General features: G+C 43.4%; 1 long non-coding RNA gene across 1 annotated transcript in view; it reads right to left on the bottom strand.

Moving 5' to 3' along the window:
- Positions 1–3,081: 3,081 nt before the first annotated feature.
- The window catches only part of LOC146867606 (uncharacterized), a 289,864-nt gene continuing 275,851 nt past the window's right edge, over positions 3,082–17,094 (bottom strand). The window contains exons 4-5 of the long non-coding RNA XR_014966111.1: positions 3,788–4,168; positions 3,082–3,189 (exon numbers count right to left, since the gene is read on the bottom strand). This is a non-coding gene — a long non-coding RNA (uncharacterized LOC146867606). The remainder of the gene's footprint in view (positions 3,190–3,787; positions 4,169–17,094) is intronic.

Consider the following 17,094-nt stretch of genomic DNA (forward strand, 5'->3'; position numbering starts at 1 on the left):
TTGAACAAAATTGGTGGTTTGGAAAAGAACAATTAATTTTAAAAAGTATCTATTTTCTAGAATGCTATTTTCTTCCCAAAAATGGAATGGAGATGTTTCAAATAGGAAGTTTTTAGCCAAAAATGTTTTTCAGAATTAGGAAAAACAATTTAGGACCAAAAAAATACTTGAGACACTTATTATGCTTCCAAGTGGCCAAAAATAACTTGTCAAACTGACTCCACATATCTCATTAAGTTGCCACAAACATTACAGGAGACCCCTGTGGTTGCCAGAGGATTAGCCAAGAATGTTATTTAAGACTAAACACCGAACTTACAGATTTCATACTTTGAGAAATCCTGATGGCTCTTGAAAGGTCAACGGACCTTTGCCACCATGGTAGAATGGAACAAGAACCAGTGGCAGCTCCTCCGCTTTGGCAGAGGAGCGTCGCCCCACTGCTTCACAGCAGTGCCAACTTTATAAACATAAAATGATAATAACTTTGTTATCATTTTATGGTTCGTGTCTGTCTGCGTTGCGGGTGGGTGGTGTTACAATGCTCTGGGAGCATGGGAGGAGTGGTTATCCCACTTCTAAGTGCGCGATGACTGTTTGGTTGGCCTCTCAGGCTGCCCAAAACAGCCATGAGCACTTCCCTGTTCTCCATGCAGGCTGCAATACAGCCTGCCTGGAGAACAGGCCCATCCCTCCAGCCCCTGGCTGAGCGCCATATCACGGTGCTCAGACCAATCACAATGCTGCATTGCGATTGGCTTAGGGGAGAGAGCCTGACTGCCTGCTTCCTGTTCCTGTTGGAGGCAGGGGAGCAGGAGAAGAGAAGATGCGGAACCGGCCTCAAGGTAAGTTTAATAATTTTTTTATACCCCGCTCCTTCCCCTGTGGACACCTCCCACGGCACCCCTGCCCCTTCCCTCGCGGGCCCCCTCGCTGTCCTCCTCGCGGCCCCCCTCGCAACCCTCGAACCCGCTCCCCATCCGCGGGCCATGCCAGCCGCCCCTGGCAAGAACGAAGACATAAACTATGCATATATCAACGATCAGCTTTTAAATGTTCAGTCAATGATGGCTCCGGGTTAGCTCTTCGGCTAACCCGGAGCCGCAGCCCCACCCTCCCCCATCGCCTTGAGACCCTTACGGGTGAGTAGCGCGCTTTATAAACCCCTGATTGATTGATTGATTAAGTGTCAACTCCTTTATTTGTCTTAAAGGATTAGTATTGTTTTGTCATCTTAAGGCAGATTAGTCAATTCACAAAAATATCAATAAAAGACTGATTAGCAGCAGCATAAATCAATACAAAGTGTTCCGTAAAGGTAAATTATCACTAAGTTCACTGAGGCATCCTAACCTACCCTAAATGGAACCCATGAAGAGTTTTTTCAGAAAAGAGCAAGATTCAGAATTAAAAAAATGAACTGCCCATAAAGAGTCATTCTCGAAACTCACCTGAGTTCCCTACAGCTGCATTAGCAACCATCAATAATAGAATGATGGCTGCAGTAGCATTGCTCAGATAAGGTCTTTAGATGAAGAAAGAATAAAGTCAACTTTAGCAGTAGTGGTCAGCAACAGACGTAAAGGACCAACTCTCCAGTAGGAGAGTCGCAAGGCAGGGGAAAGGGATCTGGATCAGAGTCTGAGAGAGTCTTCTTCTGTTACTACCTTGGAACACTCAATATAAAATCACATAATAATGTATCGAAACTTGTTAGATGTTCGCACCTCTCATCCAATGGAAACTGCTCATCCAATGGTGTCAACGTCCGATGCTTTTTCTCCTGATTCCCACCGTAAACACTCATGCCGATATAATGTAAAACATTGTTTCAGGACTTTGTTACATGGATGAAAGTTCTCATGATAACCTTCTTACCTAAACTAAGAGATGCTCTCTATGCCCATTGTGAATACAAAGCAAGTCTGATATGAGGTAAACTAGCAATAATATTCTGTGAAGCATTCATACAATATATCTAGTTCATTATCTATTCAAGAAGTCACAGCAAGCTCATTGTATTAGGTAGATGATTTAATGTGATGTGATGAGGCTAAAGAAACCTCAGCTTCAAGTCTGCCAAATTCTTTAGCAAGTTGATGGTGCTAGGCAAAATGTTCTAAATAAATGTCTATTAAGCTATGCGCAAGAGTCGAAAGAAAAAAAAACCATTTAGGCCTAACTAAAGGGGCACATTTAAGAATGATTACCTATTACAAACATTTTTCACATAACTTCGAACAAACTTTAATAAACACCCCTTCCTCTAAATATATGAGTAATATATTATTTGCAGCATTATTAAGGATTCTTTCACGTTTATGCAGCAAGCACATTTTGTCTGCGTCTCATTTCTATGTGAAAACATTTCTGCAGCAGTTTAAGCACATTCTAAAATGCAATTCTAACATGGCCTGCAAGTCGAATTTCCATTTTAGAAGTACTTTCCTCCACTCCCATACTGCTCACAGGAATAAGCGTAAAAACAGGAAACCACATTTTGAGATCAAAGTGGAATTTAGCAAAATTTCCTTGAAATTTCACGAAAAAAGTTACATATTTTCACACACCCATAATTTTTTTGGCAGCCTCGTGCTTTGCAGAGAAAAACTAAATATATATATATATATATATATATATATATATATATATATATATATATATATATTTAGGAAATCACCAAAACCTACACTTGTACAGTACCCATTTTCAGAAAACAGGCTTAATTTGTAAATAATTGTGAGCTTTCAAGATTATGCACTGTTGCCAATGGGTTGTGAAAGTGGGTTCAGTGAATTCAAGGTGGAGCAGGCCACCGCTTTTACTTAATTGGGAGTGTGAAGTTTCCTCAATTTGTGCTCATTTTTATATTAATACATGTATTGTGTTTCAATACATTTTAGCCATATAACATTTTCATGTAAAATCAGCAACTCTTGCTTTTTCCTGGACAAATAGTTTCTAGCAACTTGAAAACAGGTAAAGACTAGGGAAGTGCATTGTGGGAGGGATGGGTGGAAAACAAAGCAAGGAGGCTGAATGTGTTTCTTAATCTTGGCGCGGTTTTATTAGCTTCAGGTAGTGATTGTTAACAAGAACAGAGGTCTTCTTCCTTGTAGGCTAAATTCTTCCCTTCTTCTCTTCCTCGAGGTCATCTTTTTCGTCCAGGATGGTGTTTCCCCGGAGGCTCTAGAAAGGAAGAAAGTGGTGGTAAGTATGAGTTTTTGTTAGGGTTATACTTAGGAGAGAATCCTTCACCACACCCAAGTGTGATTGAGAAGCCGAAGCTTGATGCTGGTGACTCAGGGCCCAGGAGAAGATATCCTAACAGGTCTGTCTGCTTTTGATTTTCCAAAGATAAGAAGAAGTGCGAGAGGATGGGAGAACAATGGGACTCAAAAGAAAATCAAAAATACATATAAAGATTCTGGTAAATCTCACTCTCTCAGGTCTTAAACAAAACAGAATTGGTTTAATTATAGTAACCTGACTTTTATTCCAGACTTAATAAGGACATAACGCACACTGGTTGTCCTATGAAATGTCCGACTGGTTTACATTCACCAGTCAGGACTAGCTTTAACCCCGCCCCCCCCCCCCCTTCTCTGGTCTTGATATGCAGAAGAGTTATCAGGAAATGATATAGCACTCAGAAATGTGAAGAAATCCTCTTCAGTATGACTGCACAGGATTCATCATATGTCCCCCTTCTGGTCCACAACATTTAACTCCACTCATGTACAACACAACCCTCCCTTTAAGTTACTTCCATGTTTGGAGCACGTACCGCAAATGCCTGCATGTAGGCGGCAGCCGTGGACATCCACCACTCCTCACTCCAGTTCATCGGAGCCTCGTCATCTTCGTTCTCCGCACCTCTCTGGCAGGCTCCTTCAGTCTGCTCCTCATGGCGTCCGACCACGTTCCTCCTGACTCGTTACTCTCTGCATCTTCCATGTTTCCCCGACTCCGCCTTCGTTTGCCCCTTGTGGTTTGGTGCCATCTTTTTCACCTCTGTCCGAGCTCCCAGATTGGTTCCAAGTCCTTGGAGGTCCACCTTCTTCCTGTGCAGGGCAAGAGGAGTCCGTTTTCGTTCTGTTAACTCTTTGCCTTTCTTCCTTTCAGGAGCATTGCCGTCGGTGATGAGAGGACAAGCAGGTGAACCGCGCTAAAGAAGGTGAGTCAGAGGATTCTCTTTTTTTAAAGTTTGAAATGCTTTACTGAGAAAATTGTTAAAACAGAGAGATACCAACCATTGCAAATAATATTATCCAGTACTTAACTAAGATGACAATAGGTTAATACCATCTAGCAAAAAGACAAAAAGCATTTTATAAAATTTTATAGGTAAGAAGGGAAGAAAAGAGAGACAGGAAACAAAAAGGGGGAGAAGTAAAAGGAAAGAGGGAATGAAAACATTACAAAAGAAATAGGAAGAAAATAGGGCATACTGAATAGGCAAATAAGAAAATCAAAAATATATTAATCAGTTGAATGTAGGAGTAATAGGAGATATATGAAAAATTAAGAGAAGGAGGACAGAGCAAATACCATTCATGGAGGTTTAAAATTCTCAGAGGAGACATGTGAGATGTTTTTCGAGGCTATGCGATCTAGGTATGTTGTGAGGGGTAACCAGAATAGATCTCTATTGAGAGTGGGAGTGGAGGAGGCGGCAAATGCCACATTAAGTCTATGATGGTGACAAAGAGAGTTCCACCAACATTGTATAGAAAGCTTGTTGAGAGTTTTCCAGTTAAAAGATATGTGTTGGAATGCCAGAGCAAGCATAAGGTCTAATAGACCAGAGCAATGTGGGGGGAGATCTAAGTAATCAGAAAGACTACCTATAAAGAGAAGAGGTATAGAATAGGGAATAGATATAGCAAATAGACAAGAGATGTAGGATCAATCTTCATCCCACAATGTAGCAACAGGAGGGCATAGAAAGAAAAGATGGAGAAGGTCCGCATCAGCGGAGCCACAGGTCCAACAATTAGAATCTTTAGCGAGAGAAAAGCGAGAAATAGAAACTGGGGAGAGATACAGTCTGTGACATAGAAAAACAAAGATTGGGTCAAAGAAGCAGAGCGAGAAATTTTTAGAGATCTGGACCAGATTTTATCCCAAAGAGCAACTGACCAATCACATCACAGATCTAACTCCCAAGCAAGTTCCAGTTTAGATTTAACACGGTTTGGATTGGGAGATGAGAAAAATTTATAAATAAGAGAAGCTTTAGGGAAGGTAAACAAAATTTGAAGAAGAGGAGATTGAGAAATAGGAGAAGATGAGGGAGGAAGGGAATAGTAAACGTCGAGAATAAGAGCCATGAGAACAGTGAACTTGTGTAAAAAGGATTGAAGACACTGAAATAAGAGTCGAAATCGAGGAAATGAGCAAGGAAGAAGTCCATCAAAGAGTTGCTTAACGCATATGAGACCCTTTGATCTCCAAGAAGACCAACAGATAGGTCTATTGTTTAGGAGAATAAGCAAATTATGCCAAATGGGGGCCTCCAAAAAGGATTCACGAGTGATTGGAGCAGATCGGACCAAGGAGCTTAGAAGGGAAGAGGTATATCTGAATAAGGGAAGAGAAGTATATGGATTTTTGGTAGAGAAATGTATAACTTCATGGAGAGAAAAAGGTGAAAGTAGCATGCGTTCTATAGAAAGCCAAAGAGGAGCAAAAGGAGAAGGTTCTGATGTAAGCCATCTGGAGGCTTGACGTAGAGAAAAGGCTTTATGATGGAGACGAAAGTCTGGGAAGTTGACTCCACCGTTCAATTTCGGTTTACGAAGAGAAGCTAAAGCAATTCTAGGCTTTTTATGATTCCATAGGAACCTTGAAAGACAGGAGTCAATGCGTTTAAAGTGAATATCGGGGATGTGTACAGGGAGCATGGAAAAGGTATATATAAGAATGGGGGATATCATCATCTTAATCGAATCGAGCCGACCCCACCACGAGAGATAAAGAGGATTCCAAGAGGATAGTGATTTATCAATACGGGAGAGGACTGTAGACCAATTCAATTGAATGGATGAGGGAATGGAATTAGAGAACCATATACCCAGGTATTTAATTTTTGTGGAATTCCAGGCAAAACCAGTAGAGGAAAAATGATGAGGGAGACAGAATTTTGTAAGAGGGAGAATCTCCGTTTTATCAGAGTTAATCTTGTAACCAGAGACTTGTGAAAAGGAATTAAATTCAAATAGTAAGGCGGGAATAGATGTTTCGGGGGCAGAGATAAATAAAAGGATATCGTCAGCATATGCAGAGAGTTTCAATTGATTATTACCATACGGAAAACCAGAAATGGATACGTTATTCCGAATAGACGTCAAAAAGTGTTCAAGGGCAAGAACGAAGAGAAGCGGAGATAAAGGACAGCCTTGACGGACACCGCGCTGGAGAGGAAAATAAGAGGATAGATGACTGTTAACTAGAACAGAAGCTTTGGGGGCCGAGTAAAGTAAGGAAATGAGGGAGATGAATTTAGGACCAAAGCCATGCCAGCGTAAAGCAGCAAACAGAAAGGACCAATCCACTCTGTCAAATGCCTTCTCAGCATCAACAGAAATAGCAGCTAGAGGGATGGAAAGAGATTAGACTTTATTTAAAACGTTGAGGAAAAGACGAGAGTTGTCCGAGGTAAGTCTACCTTTAACAAAACCACATTGTTCCTTACCAATGAGATGGGGCATAAGAGGATCCAAACGTAGAGCGAGCAATTTAGAAAATAATTTATAGTCCACATTTACTAAAGATATCGGGCTGTAATTTTTACAAAATTGAGGGTCACGACCCTCCTTGAGAATAAGGCAAATCGTAGCCTCATGGAAAGTGCCTGCCGCCCTGCCAGAAAGAAAGAATGATTGAAAGAGTGTTAAAAGTTTAGGGAGTAAAGGATCAGAAAAATGCATGTAGAATTCGACAGAGAAACCATCAGGTCCCGGCGATTTACCTTTAGTAAGAGTCTTTAAGGTGCTATCAAGTTCATTAAGGGAAAGTTCATGCTCAAGGCCGAGAAAATTGAGATGAGAGGTAGAAGGGGCAGGAAGCTTCTCAAAATAGGATTGAATAAGAGAGGCGGAGGGAGGATATTCGGGTGTATAAAGGGATTGATAAAAAAGCTGGAATTGGGTAAGTATATCTTGCTCTTTGTGTACAAGTAGATTATCTGAAGAATAAATAGAATCTATAGAAGTACGCTCCTTACGCGATTTGAAATAGTTAGCTAAAAGTTTACCTGATTTGTTGCGACTACCATAGTAACGGGCACTACTCCGAAGAAGAACCGAAGAGGCATTATCAGTAGTAGTTTTGTTAAAATCAAGTTTAGCACGTATGAGATCTAGTAAGACAGAATTGTTAGAGGAGGTGAAAAATCTGTTTTAAGGACTTAATATGAGCCAACAAACCTTTCCGCTTGTTAAGAAAGAGTTTCTTTTTTTTAGAAACAAAATCAATAATGAACCCTCGTGCCGTCGCCTTAAAAGAATCCCAGATAAGATGGGGGGGGGGGGACAGAGAAGGATCAGAATTAAGTAAAAACAATTCCTTGGTAAAGGAAAGAAAAGAAGAAGAGAAAAGAGGGTCCGTAAGAAGAGTTATTGAACCGCCAGCGAGAGGATTTAGGATGTGAAGGGAGGAGATCAAGGTCTGTTACAATAGGAGCATGGTCAGAAATAACTATGGGTTCGATAGAAGAGGATAAGAGATTTTGGGAAAGGGGTTGAGAGAGAAAAATGTAATCAAGGCGAGAAAGAGAAGCATGAGGGGGAGAGAAAAAGGAGTAGTCTAGGGTATCAGGATGTGAGAGTCTCCATGAGTCAATGAGATGTGATTGTGAAATAGTGTCAAGGAATTGCTTATGGGATTTGTGAGGTATAAAGCGGACAGATGATTTGCGATCAAGAAACGGATCCACAATCTGGTTACAATCACCACCTAAAATAAACACGGTATCTCTGTGTTGGAAACATTTCGTGGTAATTAAAGGCCAGAAATTACAGTCCGGTTGAGTAGGACCATAAACATTAAAAACAGTTAAAGATACAGAATTAATTAATAACTTAGCTAGTACCCATCGACCTTCAGTGTCGGTATCCTGGGATACAACCTTACATTTTAGTTTCTTGTGGCATAAAATAGCAACACCATTTTTTTAATTGGAAGACGGGGAGAATAAGACCGTACCCACCCAGCCCCTTTTCAACTTAAGCGACTCGGCTTCAGTAAGATGAGTTTCTTGTAAAAGGACTAAATCAGGATTATAAGAAGCCAGGTGGGAAAGTATTCTCTGTCGCTTAATAGGATTAATAAAACCTTTTACATTCCATGAAATAACTTTGAAGGTAAAAACAGTAAAAATGTAATAGAAAAAGAAAAGCCATAAGGACAAGAAGTAAGAGAAGAATGCCAATAAATACAAGAGAAGAGAGGGTGAGAGAAAAGAGAATTTAAAAAGGGAAACATAAGAACACAAAAGAGAAAAAATAATGAGAAGGAACAAAAGAGGGGGGAAGGTACAACCAATAAATTAAAGGGACAGAAGGGATGACAGGGGAGAGAAAGGGAGAGGGAAAAACAAGAAGAGACATTACATATCCAAAAAGGATGACTGAAGACAACATACCTGAGGGGGAAAGGGGAACAGAACGGTGGGGCAAAGGCGACACACAACAAGATGAGCCCCCCGTATGCGGAAGTCCGAACCACACCAGGACAGGGAAAAACGTAGAAAGGGAGGCGACAAAATGAACTGGACCCAGGCAACTCGTGGCAACTTCCGATCTTCATTTCCATAATTTCCGCATTCAAAAGGTGCAAAATATCGCACTCGCGGATCGTAACGTTTTGCCGGTGCGGCGGAGCTTCCAATTCAGGCGGCCATCGCGCACGGCGCCTAACCACGCCCCAGTCAGAGGATTCTCTGTGGGGTAACTGTCTCTTCTTTACATGCCTTTCAAGAACATGGATGCCTGCTTTATATCGCATTCATCCAGGCAGCACGCTTCTCAACGGAGACTAGCAAAATTCAGGAGTTGATTGGGAGAGAAGAATCTTTTATTATTGGCCCTTGTAAGACTTTGGGCTAAAAAGGGAACATTTGTGTAATATTTTCTAGACAGTCTCTTTGGAGTGGGACACTCCTGGACTTAGTATTTGTGTATTGAAGATTAATTAAAATAATTACAATTTCAAACATCAATAAAAACGATGATTTAAAAGGCAATTGAACAAACTGATTTGACATCTATTACAATCAGGCATCAACTTTTGGTTATTAAACACAAAAAGTGTGAGTGCTTTGTGCATGACCTACAAGCCTACAAACCTAATTGATTGCCTAATGTATTTGATAAAGTGTGTGGTGCTTGGATAGTCTCTAACAGTATTTGGCTAATGACCTTTATGGTGGTGTTTCCTTGTGGTCCCTTATGCATGGAGTCACTGAACTGTTTTTACACCAGTCACAGAAATGTTCCAAGGCTCTCCCACTCGGGAGAGTCTACAATTTGTCATGGAGGCAGGGGTCAATCAGAGGACAGGGGTGTTTCGCCAGGGGCCCTGGTTTTTGCCAGAGGTGCGAATTGGGCCATGTCAGGTGCTCCTTCCAGGGTAGCTTGGTACAAGCCCTCCTCTTTCTCTTTGCTCGTGCTCGCCGCTGAGGAAATAGCGCACTCCACATGGCCCCTGACACCCCTACATCACGCTGCAAGACAGTGGTATATTCCCTGCTAGCGCACCTCACCTTGATGCTCTGCGCTCCAGCACTGGTAGCATTGGTAGTGAACAGCAGCATGGTAATAGCTGCATGGCGATTGGGGTCATGACAACAGGCAGCGCGGGGCAGCCGGAGTTGGTAGCGAACCTAGCCTGTGTTTTGCCTTGGCTTGCAAAGGTAGGTGTATTGTCTGCACCATTACTGGGGGATGCATTGGCCTGTATAGCAGAGAGCAACCATGTCAAAGGGCCAGGAGGCTGGTGGCCCATTTGGATTGTATAGGGGAAGAGGGTGCACAAGGGCAGGTGGAAGTGGACGGTGCTTCAGCTGTGCAGGTGGTGCAGGGGCAGTAAGGGCTAGTATATCACAAGCAAGTAGTGATACACAAAAGCAGAACCAGCAGCAGCCGGGGCCCTTTCGCTACACAAGGAAGCTACACCGGCAGGTATGTGTGCACCATTGCTGAGCATGGGTTTCGGCAATGTTCATTCTGAACATGATCAGTTGGGCAGGCACTTGCCTACAGATATTAAGGACAAGATTTGTAAAGGCAATTATGTAGATATGTGTGAATTCATTGTAGATGTGCCGGAGAGGGCTCACATTCTAGGGAGTGTGGCCATTGGCCTTACAAGAAAAGGGTGGAAAAGACAATGATGAATTGGGTCAAATGTTTCTCGATTTTCCTCACAATCATGGTTGTGCGAATCCCAACCCTGGGGGCCCAGTAGGCGTGCTACCATTATAGGATAGTTTGTGCGCATGATGAGTATGGAGGCACAGCATGGAGGGACTTTAACAAAGACTTTTTATACCCACTTTAGGGTGAGTTCAGATCGATGTGAATGCATGTTTGCACTTCATGAAGCCACAGAAGGTTGAGGCCCCACCAAGCCAGTCCTTTCGGGTGGGTTTGGGGCAGCTGGTAATTGGGGGGAAGAGCAAAGGAGTCATGCTGGGACCTCAATAAAAGATCTTGCTACAGAGCCCTAGGGATGTGCAAATTCAAGCATTGGTGTTCTTTCTGCAGCCTACCCTCACACCACAAGTCCAAGTGTTTTAAAAAGATAAAGGATAGAGGACCCAAAAACAAGAGTGAGCAACCACTATTGGTAAATGCCTCCTCCCTGGTTAACTGGCAAGCAATGATTTCATGGTTGCAACACAGCAGCAGCTCAGTCTTTGTGTGAGAGTTTTAAGAATGGTTTCAGGATCCCGTCTGAGGGTTGTTGCATGTAGCATGCTGCAAAGATCAGCAGTCACTAAAGACTAATCCTAGCATTACCAGAAATAAGATTTTGAAAGAGATTTACCTGGGGAGGCAGCAGGTCCTTTTGATGACATTCTATTGGAGAATGTTGTGTGTTCCTCTTAGGGGTAGTCCTGAAGACAAACCCAGGGGACTACCGTTTGTTCTACAACTTGTCTGCAACTGAAGGTGAATCTTTCAATGAGGCTACTGATGGGTGACTGTGATCAGGCAGCACTCCTTACTAGATCACACAATTGCAATGCTCCAGGAGCTGGGACCTGGGATATGGCTAGCAAAGGCAGATATAGAATCCACCTTTAGGCGCCTTCCGCTGAACCCTGAGCACTTTCATTTATTGGGTTTCCAATTCAGGCGTGCTTTCTACTTTGACAAATATATGCCAATGGGCTGTTCAGTCTCCTGTGCTTACTTGAAGAGATTTAGCACCTTCTTGGAGTGGGTATTTAGGCAGTGATAAGGGCACCGGTGTGCACTACATCACTTGCATGATTTCCTGTCCCTAGGCTCACCTGGAACAACATAGTGTGGGAGGGCTTGATAATCTTTCCAGGAATTGATGGGAATGTTCAGAGTCCCACTGGAAAAAGCAAAGACTTACAGGCCAGCTACCACAATTGGATTTTTTAGGATAGAATTGCATTCCAAGACAGGCATGTCTAAGTAGCCACAGGAGAAAGCTGGGACACGAACAAGGGCATTGGAGGAATGTCTAGGTGCCATGAAGGTGACTCTACATCAAATACAGCTGGTAGTTGGACTGTTTTCCAGAACAATCGTGCAGGCCATGTTGGGTCAGAAGTTGAGGCACCACCATATTAGGTTGTCAAGTGAGGTCCGCTAGGATATGAGAATATGAGAAGCATCTTTGCGGGATTTCAATGGGACAGAAGTGTATGGCTAAGCTCCACCAAGACCAATAAAGAGTTAGGTCACTGTACAGATTCTGCAGGCAGCACAGGCTTTGGTACCATTTTGGTTGCATCTAGGTGTGCACAGCGAAGGCCAGAAGACTGGTGATATTTTGTTTGCTGGCAAATATTGGCTTCCTAGATCTCTTCCCCATTTTGGTGACCCTCACATTATAGCCAGAGCATTTCCGCAATCAATCTGATCAGACAACATTACTGTGGTGGAATGCATTAATTAGCAAGCGGCCAAGTGTAAGATGATCTTGAGAGTATTGAAAGAGATCCTACTAATATGTTTGTGGCTGAATGTCAACTTTATCAAGACATGTGCCTGGTGTATTGAACAATGCAGTAGATGCTTTGTCTCATTTTAAGATGTAGGCTTTCAGGTATCATCACCCAGAAGCAGCGGAGTTCCTTTCACCATTCCCGGATCATATATGGCGGGTTGGTGCCCCAGTCTACCAAACCTTGTGGTGGACATTTTAGTGCCCAGGACGAGGCATGCCAGTGAGGGGGCATATTCTACAAATCACAGATTTTATGAAGGCAAAGGGTTGGGAGAATGTTTTTTGGCTGAGTCAGTAATCGTTTTCCTGGAGGCACTAAGAGGGAAGGGTCGCCCTGTGTCCTATGCCAAGTGACCTAGTGCAGCAATTTCCTTTTTTGCAAAGTTTCTAGGATACACGGATGGTACAAAAGCTTTCCTGGTTCAAAAGGCACTGAAGGGCTAGCAGCAGTTGGAAGGGTGTAGGCAACCCACACCAAGAACACCAAAGACACAGTGAGACTGGGAGCTATCATTGCTAGTCTTGAAAGGGTGTGCAGGTCACCAGACGGGTTCGCCTGTTTAGGGCAGCTTTCTCTCTGGCATTTTCTGGGAAGGTAAGGGAGCTGGTAGCGAAGGAAAAAAAAGGACATGAAAGGTGGCCTGCATCTAGTACAGGGGTCTCCAACCGGTCGATCGCGAGCTACCGGTAGCTCGCCGACCCTCTGGGAGTAGCTCGCCCTACTTTCTAATTATAGAAACGTCATTTAAGCATTTTATTTGTTATCCCTTCAATTTCTTTGCTAGCTCCAAGACCTTGCCCGCCCTCACACAAACCAGCTACTCTGATTAGCTGATGTGAGCTCAGTTGGGGCGGGGCGGGCCAAAGAACATGACATGACGTTCTTCCTGAAGTCACGCACCACCTGCCTTTTCCAGGCAGGCGCTGCACTTCATAATTGCCATCTCATCCTCCTGGGAAGCTACACAGGACTGGTAAGTGTTCTCCCCCCCCCCCCCCGATTTATAGCAGCATAGTTGGTAACCGGCTAAGTGCATTGTTAGTCCTTTGATTTTAACATCGGCTGCCACCGCGATTTACATCTGCCTTCAGTACCAAAACGTGGTGGCAGCCGATATTAAAATCCTGCAGGCACTGAGCAGCTACTCTGGTCGCAGCCGATTTAAACATCCAAAGTTCTTGCCTGCATGAACTGCTTTCACTGACTACAGCACGCATTTAATTTGCCTTTGCGTGGTAGGCAGTGAAAGCTGCTCAGTGAATGCAAGGCCCTTTGATTTTAACGTCGGCTGCCTCCGCATCTTTACATCTGCCTTCGATAATAAAGTGCGGTGGCAGCCGACCTTAAAATCCAAGATCCTGCAAGCTCTGAGCTGCTACCACGGCGGAGGCCAGTGTTAAAAAATCAGAAGTCCTTGCCTGCCCTGAACTGCTTTCACTGACTTCTACACGCTTTCAATTTGCCTTCATGTGGAAGTCAGTGAAAGCAGCTTCTTAGTGCATGCAAGGCCCTTTGGTTTTAACATCGGCTGCCACCGTGCTTTATTTCAGACTTCAGTAATAAAGCAAGGTGGCAGACGAGGTTAAAGTCTAAGGTCCTTGCAGGCACTGGGCAGCAACTGGGGTGGCAGGCAATGCTAAAATTAAAGATTCTTGTCTGCACAAACTGCTTTAACTTAACTACTACAGCACGCTTTAAATTTTCCTTTGCGTGGTAGTCAATGAAAGCGGCTCAGTGCATGCAAGGCCCTTTGATTTTAACATCAGCTCCCACTGTGCTTTATTATATCTTCTTTCAATTTTAAAGCGCGGTGGCAGCCAATGTTGTAATCAAAGCGCTTTACATGTACTGACCCGATCCTCCCAAAACAGGCCCTTCACCTCTCTGTACTGTCACTCCCAGTCTCTGTCTCCCACTCTCTTCCTTTGTGTTAAGGCAGGCTTGTGTGACACGGAGCTGTGTTCTGCTGCACCATAGCTACGAAAAACAAATTGATTTGTTAAGTACTTCTACTGGTATGCGTAGTGGCAGTTTACAATTTTAGTGGCTCAGATGATGCAATTTCTTGTTGCGTGGGATTTTTCTAAGCAAGGTTCCTTAGTGAGTCCTTAAGTGATTTTACCCATGCACTTTGATCCCATTGATGTTCTGTGTGTATTTATGGTTCTTGAGGTGTTACTTAGAGGAATGTTGAATGGAGGACTCCATTACACTGATTTAGAAACTCATGGCCAATGTAGGAGGAAAGCAGGGTGGTGAGTGCAATAGACAACTGGAGTGTGTGAACGTGCACGAGGTGTGATTAGATTTGACATTTCAAAGAGTCTTTCCTGGCTAGAACCTGTTATTGATCTGACTATGGAGCTTTCTGTTTATTGAGGTATGCACTGAGGGACATTGCCATATGTTTCATGCTACTATATTATTACTGGAAGTAGAAGAGGACTGTGCAGTGAGTGCAAGGCTTAGCAGACAGTCTGTTGCTGAACATTGCAGAACTATACATTTTCTGAAAATTGACTTTGCAGAGTTAAAGCATGTGTTATAGAACTGAGAAAAGTGCTTTATAATGAAAGTAAGGTTGCCACCTTTCCAAATATATGCCATTTGTTGTTCCAATAGTCTGGAAAGGCCCGAACATGAATGAAAATCATATGTATTAATTTGTAACAGAACTTTTCTCCCTTTCTTTTATTTTTTTTTGACAATGAAGAAAGGGGAAGCCTTCTATTGAAGCATTTTAATAGCGCTTACTAATGTGTGGCACTGAAGCACTTACCTACATGGTTAGCAAGCTATGGCATGTGTAGGGTGGGTGGTTCGAAGTGTTTTCTTTGGTTTTTGATCCTATGTTGGAAGTGCTTCCTTGTCTTGCCTGATAAACACCAAGGTGCAGTTATCGTTATCATGTTATGGGACGCATTGCATAGCAGTGTGGTGAATGAGGTGTGAGGCAAATGTACAGTTTACTTTGTTATGATTTTCAGTCTGCTGACAGCTTTGACCAGCTCTATAGTTGTATTTTGTTCAAACCAACGTATGGGCCACAAAGAAATTAGGCTTAAAGACAATGAAGCAGGGTGTGGGAGGTGTCTCCGAAAAATGTGCGAGTTGCTTGGCCTTTAGTAGCTCACGACGATTTTCACTGATCCGAAGTAGCTCTCACTACAGAAAAGGTTGGAGACCCCTGATCTAGTAGGTATTCAATGGCGAAATGGCTCCCTGGCAGTCATCATTACCCATTACAAGACTGACCAAATTGGTAGGGGGGATCACATACTGCTTCACCGGGCCCCAGGGAATGACTGCTGTCCGCTGGGGAATCTGGAAGCCTCTATGGCCCACCGGGTACAAGGGATGGTTGGCCACCTGTTTGTACACAAAGATGGAATGCCACTCACAAGGATTCAATTTGCGAAGGTGCTCAGCAGTGCCCTGGTGTCAGCAGGTTTGGACCCTGCAGATTATAGCTCCCATTAATCTCAGATTGACACAGCTACTGCTGTGGGCAAGCATTGAGCTGGCAGTCCAAAGGATAGACAGGTGGAAGACTGTTTGCTGCAAGCGCTGTATGAGGTTAAACATGTTGTAAATGTACATGTGTAACTTTTCCATCCTTTACGGTATTCTCCTGTCAATGCAGGTGGCGGACATGATGAGGGGATGTGGCCACTGGATATTTTATTGCCTCCTGTCACTGCGGGAGCAAGGCATGTCACAGATGTGCTGATGTTGGGCCACTTCTGCATGAGGCGCGCAACGACCTTTTATTCTGCAGGTGATTACGCGTTGCGAGCAAGGGAGGCTGGATATCATGTGACTTTCCAGCGGACAAGGCGGGGGCTATGCTTGGCCCAGTGGACAACTCGATTGGACAGAATGTTGCTCAAGAGGCTTCCACTGCCAAGGATTATAATTGTGCCTCTAGGAGGCAATGACTTGACAGAGCTAGAGCAGAAAGGCTTATATGAACTGATTGTTTCAGAGACGAGGAACTTGGGTATAGGTCATGCCCACAGTAGGTATCCTAAGGGCAGTTGGCCCCCCTGCACAAGAGCTCCTGAGGCGGGAGACCTCCAGGTATGGGAGTTGGAAGGTGGGGCGTCCCATAGGAGTCACTGATCCTATGGACAGAGGGGGTGTAAGTGGAAGGGTCACAGTGCCAATCATGATCTTCGAACAGTTATGTTTTTTGGTTGGTTGCACCAGATTGGACTAGTTATGGTTAGGTGATTTCCATGTATTAGAGTCTCTGTTAAGGCTAGGTCTCACTTGTAGACAAGATATAAACAAATTAGTTACTGTGCAAATTATGATGGCAACATTTTTTTTTTGTGTGTAAATATAAATACGGCTGGGTGTCTTACAAGCCCCTAATCCAAAGAAATGGTCTCGGGCATTGTCATTGAGTTTGTGAGGAATGGTAAGTACCCTATGGGACATCGGCAACTCCCATGCCATACATGTTCCTTCAGTTAGTAAGGGCTGGGACATGACAGACTGGCAATCAAATGAAGATTTCAAAATACGGTAGTTCAAGGAAGTCTTTCTGGGGACAGGTCCACCGTGCAGCACTGATTCAAAGTGAAAAATTGTAGACATTAATTGGCTAAACTATTTAAGCAGTAGCAAAGGTGTAGCCAACCCAAATCATTCCATCTTTGCAGGTAACATTTTGCAAGTAAATCAGTAATGAAATTGACCCTCTGCAGGGAATTTTCCCTCATTGGAGGCTCATTTGAAGCTTTATGCTGTGGTTGTCTGGGGATGTCTACTGAGCAAATGATGACCTGAATTTACTGAACATAAACATCGGATGCTTTTTAGGATCTTTTTATGGGCATTGGACTCACTCATGTGAAGTCCCATATGCTATTATCACG

Source organism: Triturus cristatus, chromosome 1_2 (genome assembly GCF_964204655.1).
Source record: "Triturus cristatus chromosome 1_2, aTriCri1.1, whole genome shotgun sequence".
Lineage (NCBI taxonomy): Eukaryota > Metazoa > Chordata > Amphibia > Caudata > Salamandridae > Triturus > Triturus cristatus.